At 34.0% G+C, this 6,715-nt stretch overlaps 1 non-coding gene across 1 annotated transcript; it reads left to right on the forward strand.

The window, feature by feature from the left end:
* Window positions 1-5,437: 5,437 nt before the first annotated feature.
* LOC139887367 (small nucleolar RNA R71) lies at window positions 5,438-5,544 on the forward strand. Its single transcript, XR_011773202.1, has one exon. It is a non-coding gene; the product is annotated as a small nucleolar RNA R71 (small nucleolar RNA).
* Window positions 5,545-6,715: the final 1,171 nt, after the last annotated feature.

The raw sequence follows: 6,715 nt of genomic DNA on the forward strand, positions 1-6,715 counted from the left end.
ATATATATATATATATATATATATATATATATATATATATATATATATATATATATATATATATATATATATATATATATATATATATATACACACAAGTAGTGTTATTATTATTATTAAAGGGGGGTTTTACCGTTTAATGACCGGTTTGTCGATTTTATAGAAAGCGTAAAGATAAATGACGATAATTAAAATGCGTAAAATAAAATGACAGTAAATAAAGGTACGATGAGAAATACAATAAAACAATTATGCTTATTTAAACTTCCGTAATCATGATGTTTGACTTTTTTGATTTTAATTAATTTTCCTGGGTTAATCGTCCTTTGTCCTGGAGTATTTGAAACCTATATGGTTTTTGTTCATAATAGTTCATCGGTCATAATTATAAAATGCTCGGCAAATTTAACCTTATTCCCTAAGTCAAATATTCCAACTAATTAGGGATTCGAACTGTAACAAGGTCTTAATACTTTGTTTAAAGAATACACCAAGTGTCCTTAAATGTAATCCACCCCTGTTTTATTAGTCCATTAATATTAATTTATCCACTTGGCCGTAGTGAATAATAAATTACCCAACCCGAATAATTAATTAAATTATTGTAAAGGATGTCGTATAAACGTCACTAAATAGAACATTCATAATTAATTTAATAATTATTAGATCAATTAATTTGAAGATAGGTTCGACAGGCTCCATTGAGTTGTCGCTCAAATTAGACAATACCCCCCATCTATTAATAGTCCATGGTCCAATGTCCACAAGTGTCGGTCTTTTGTCCATACCCTAATTATGGTCCAAAGTCCAATAATCTCGTCTTAATTTTTAGTCCAACATCACGATTACTTCAATTTAAATAAGCATAATAATAACCTAGTTACGAGACATTAATGAAAATAATTTAAACATAACTTACAGTGATATATAGCGTAGTATTACACGGACATAGTTCGGACTTAAAATCCGTAAATCATTTGTTACAATACTAAACTAAACCATAATTTATTATTAATATTAAAATTAAAATTATATATATATATATATATATATATATATATATATATATATATATATATATATATATATATATATATATATATATATATATATATATATATTATACGAGAGAGTGAGATAGATAAAGGGATATATAAAACTCGATCACAATGCACGAATTTATAGGGGATTCTGGATCTGGATTGCTCCGCGACTCACGGGAATATCTCCTTTCCTGCTCTGCGACTTGCGGTGAGAGGAATACAGCTCACACTCTTTTGTCATTTATTTTGCCGACGTTTAAATATAATAAATAAATATAAAATATAAATAATTTATATAATTATTTATATATTATATTATATTCTCGTGCATAGTTGACTCGTAATTTTAGCACCATTGCGTCGAGCGTTGAGAGTTGACTCATGTCCCGGTTCCGGATTTTCGAACGTCTTTTCGTACTATTTTATATCGTGTACTTTGCGTTTTGTAACTTGTACACTTGTCATTTTTAGACGTTCCTCATCAATAAATTGAACCTTTTTTATTGTACTTTGTACTTTTTGGCATTTTGGTCGTTTACGTCTTCAATTTGTCGTTTTCGCCTTTTGTCTTCGCACTTATTAAATATAAACGAATATTACTTGAAAATGGAACAATTGCAATTAAAATCTTGTCTTTCTTGAGGGATAATGCTATGAGATATATGTTCATTTTTAGCATTATCAATATCCCCACACTTGAACGTTGCTTGTCCTCAAGCAATACAGTCTTGAAATAATATAATACGTCACACGAATCACTTCTTTATTCTTCACACCTTATACATCAGTGATTTTGATATGGCGGTATAAACAATGATAGTAACAATAGAACCATGGTTAAATGTGGGTGTGTCATCCACAGTTGCCTCGGGTTTAGGTCAACGACACTTGCAATCAAATAGCCGATTTACTTTCTGTTTTCAAAGCAAAGTGCACATTTGAAAGGCGGTTTACAGTCCCACATGACTATAAAAATGTAGATCCTTAAGGAAATTGGATCTTTATGAAAACATTTGATCTTTTGAAAATTCAATCTAGCTTTTACCCTAGATATGTTTTCTGATTTGACCCACCATCGGTGTTGCAAAATATATTTGTGGATCAATATTTTGGCTAAAAACTTTTAGGTTCGTGTAATCCACTGCTATCCTGGTATCGGAAAGCACACATCCAGTTTACTTGTCCCGTATATTACCTTTCGGTAAACTACCGTCCGGTTGTAAAGGAAAGCGATGAACAAGAAACTGTTAAGGCAATGTCCCGTGAATTGCTTTTAATTATGGTCTATATCGTGTCGGATGCTAGTACTATCCTTGGTAAGAGCAATAGTAAAGATCATCCTATAATTTTTCGGTCTGGCACAAGGTCCTGTCTCCGACCATGCTATGCAACCACCGTTCTTACGGTTGACACCCGATTTGGTTCAGGTGACCTAATGAATTCCAGGTGAATTCCTAGGATTTTACGTTCAATGGTAATGAACGCATTGAAAATAGGTTTTCAGAAAACAAATCGATTTGTATTTTTGATCAAAATATTTTCTCGTTCAAGCTCGAGTTTAGATATCATTGAATTCCATGAGTTTGAATTCTCAATCTTTAAGGTCAATCTCAAGGATTAAGTAATATCAGGCTTAAAAGCTGATTTTTGATCTTTTAAGGAGATTATCCTTTCTGGGGATCTGATTCATTAGTCTTATCAAGCTAATTTGCACGGTGCCCCCCATTGTACGAGATAAATCCTTCTCATGGTTAGGATAAATCTGACCACTTGGCGACCCTGTTTGATGCTGAGGTCCGTGGATTTCCTGCTGATTTTAGTGATGACTTTTCTAGATTTTTCGTCAACCTACAGCTGGTCTGGACGACAACTTCTTGACCTAAATCAAGAAGCGTGTGTCTTTTTCGGAAGACTTTACTTTCTTTTAATGATGGAATTGATTCATCGTGTAGATCCATCTTTCTTTCAAATATATTACAGTAAACCGGGTAAAACTGATTAGTATCGTCCAAAACAAAAGTACCTGCAATAATCTTTACAGAAACATGTGATAGATAGTTTTTAATTGAATAACTTGGTACATTCTCCCCACACTTAGTTTCTTTCTTTGCCTTTTTATTCTACTTTATTCCATTTTAAATGAATTCAAGCGTTTTGGGTTGTTTCTCAATTTATGTCCTTTCCGAGGTAACAATAATTTCGGTATTAACACCTAGTTTTCATCGTTCATAAATATGTATAAACATAATTTTGAGTTCATTTAGTTGAAAATTTTTCAAATTTTCACAAAATTTGACAATTAAACCAAGCGTAAACCCGATAGAATTTATATCCCTTCCCCACACTTGAGATCTTGCAATGCCCTCATTTGCATGAAATCAGACTCTAATTATAAATTCATGAGGGTGATTAGTGTAGAAAAATGATTAAAAATACCGAGTTTGCAAACATATTGTTGTTATATCACATTTGATATTTTGCGTCTTGTCGTCAAAATTAGTAGCTTTTGCTGAACTTAATGATAGTCTTTGAAAGTGCGTTGTTTTACCCTGTTTTGTACATAAAATACAAACATATATATACATATTTTTGAAGTTTGGTATATTACCCCACATTCAAAAATTTATAAAATCTAATTTTTTTTTTGGCATACTTTAGATCAATAAAATTAAAAATAATGATAACAAAATTTGTCGCCCCGCCCTTGGGTAAAGCAATTTTGGCTCAATGACCTAGTGTTCAACTCACGACGAATTTTAGAAATTACTTTTTTAAACTTAATGAAATAAAGTAAATTTTTGTTTTTAAAATCACACAAAACTTAAATTTAAAAAGCATATTAATTTCATATAAAACCTACAAAACAAAAATTCAGAAAGGAGGGAGAAAACTAGTTCTTTAGTGTCTGCTAGCGGAAAAGACCAATCGGGTTCCATTCTCGGAACTACACGAGAACAGAACAACTAACTCTAGACAACATTTTCTTTTAGAACATTTGAATCTCCCCACACTTAGGTAGCTGTGGTGTCGAAATTGTGATTAACTTCATCGTCAATTTCTCTTGGTCCATAATCAACTTGCATATCGGTGACTTTTTCTTTAAGCCAGTGACCAGCTTCTTCCGTAATATCCACAAATTCAACTAGTTTCGCCTTTTCTTTAGGTGACAGATTGGATACTAACCGGTTACATAACTTAAAGTTCCCCTTACTTCTAGCATCAATAACCCGTTTAAAAAGTTTCTTCATTGAACTGTTAATAACGGGGTCATTTAATTTCGTATCAACAACGGGGTTCTTTGTTATCAGGTCATCATTAGGTGTTACTTCATCTTCCCCACACTTAAGCGTTTTATTATTGTTAAGCACTACCGCTGGAGTTGGTAAAACAACATGGTTTTTACCAATTGTTTTTGCTGGTTCAACGGTTTTGGTTGGTGGAGATTTAGACTTTCGAATCATAAAGGTGATCGATTTCTTATCATTACTAAGTGTCATTCTACCATTTCTTACATAAAATAACGCCCCGATGGACGTTAAGAATGGTCGACCTAAAATTAGAGGAATGTTTGGGTCCTCTTCTATGTCAATGACAATGAATTCGACTAGAAAGGTTAAATTACCTACTTGAATGGGTAGGTTGTCAGCAATTCCAACTGGGTGCTTAATGGTTTGATCAAGGAGTCAAACACTCATATCCGTTGGACTTAACTCACCTACTCCTAATCTCTTATATAATGAAAGAGGCATAACACTCACACTTGCACCTAAATCTGCTAGTGCATCATACATGACACAATCACTAAGTAGACAAGGAACAATAAATTCACCCGGATCACCTACTCTAGGTGGAGGTTTTGGTGGAACTGTCTTCACCGGGTTTACTTCAACTGTTTTTGTTTCTTGCACTTTCTTATTCTTTTTCTTCTTCTTATTTCCAAGGGTATCACAAACTTTATTATCTATTACTTGCTCATGCTCAACTCCTTTTCTTGAAAACGGGATGGGTGGTCTGTATGGTGTCACCACTGGCTTTACATACTCAGGTGGTGGTGGTGGTGTAACTTCTTCATTGTTACTCACATCTAAAACCTTCCCATCTTCTGATGCTGGTTTTCAGAGTTTGTTGACACCATATTAACATTCTCATTTCGAGGTTTTACTTCAGTATCACTTGGTAGCTTTCCTTGTTCCCTCTCACTCATCATGCTAGCAAGAGTACCTATGTGTTTTTCTTGGTGCAACTCATGAGAGTGGGAGGCTATGTTATCAATAATCTTGTGAGCTTCGGTTGCGGTTTTCTTCATAATGGAACCACCAGCTGCTGTGTCGATGTCTTTTCGTGTAGCAACGTTGACACCTTGATAGAATATTTGTACTATATGGTAAGTGTCTAAACCGTGTTGAGGACATCCTCTCAACATCCTTCTGAATCTTGTCCACGCCTCATATAATGTTTCATTTGGCTTTTGCGCGAACGTAACAATTTCTCCTTGAAGTCTCACGGCTTTGGATGCCGGAAAGAATTGTTTAAGAAAATTTTTAACTAAAACATCCCATGTATCAATCGCCCCTTCAGGTAACGATTCTAACCAATCTTTGGCTTCTCCCTTTAAAGTCCAGGGAAATAACATGAGATATATCTGTTCATCCTCAACTTCTCGGATTTTGAATAGTGTACAAATCCTGTTAAACGTTCGAAGGTGTTCGTTTGGATCTTCTTTTGCTGTACCACCGAATTGGCATTGATTAGTGACCATGTGTAGGATTTGTCCTTTGATTTCATAATCTGGAGCATTAACATCTGGCTTAATAATGGCGTGACCTTGGCCAGTGCGTGTAGCTTTCATTCGATCTTCCATGCTTTGAGGTTCCGTTACTTCCATAATTGAATTTGTTGAATACGAATCACTAGAGGATTCTGATTTAACGGTTTGTGGTTCAGGAGGAATAATTAGTGGTTCAGGATCTTGGAATTGTCCTTGAATATCCTCCGGGTTCTTAGTTGTGAAGTCGGGTTCAAAAGATGGATTATCGGAAATTTGAGTTGGAGTTCTTGTTTGACTAGATTATGATTCTAAAGAAAAATCAACGGCGATAATATTGGCTAGATGTCTTGATCGAGTTACAGGTGGTGAACGTATGAAAGGTGGTGAACGTTTTGCTCGGTGCATTCACTGAATATCCTATTAGTTATAAAAATAGAAAAACTTATATAAGTTGTCCAATTAATAGACTTTTCTGATTTTGCCCACGTTTCAAATAGCCAAAAGATGTAGCAGGTAGCCAGGACCCTTTAAATCGGAAGCCTACAACCAGCCACTAACAAATCCAACTATTACTACGAACCAAAAAATTGTCAACGTCTATTAATTTAACCGCTTAAATAATTTTTCTTTCCGTTTGGAGAATTAGATAAGATGTAGAGAAAATTCTAAGTCCTAAAAACTAGAGCGTCGAGAAATAAGAAAGAAATAGATTGCGCGTCGAAAAACGTCGAAAAATAAAAGGTCGAAAAGTAGGCGTCGAAAAATAAAAATAAGAAAGTATCGCGAAAAATGGCGTTGCAAAATTCTAAAGCACCTAAATCTTAGTCTAAAGAAATAGCACTTAAGGGATTTTACGGCAAAGCCTAAAAATCTAGAAATAAAAATAACTACGGCAAAAACTAAT

The sequence above is a fragment of the Rutidosis leptorrhynchoides genome, chromosome 1 (assembly GCF_046630445.1).
Source record: "Rutidosis leptorrhynchoides isolate AG116_Rl617_1_P2 chromosome 1, CSIRO_AGI_Rlap_v1, whole genome shotgun sequence".
In the NCBI taxonomy this organism is placed as follows: domain Eukaryota; kingdom Viridiplantae; phylum Streptophyta; class Magnoliopsida; order Asterales; family Asteraceae; genus Rutidosis; species Rutidosis leptorrhynchoides.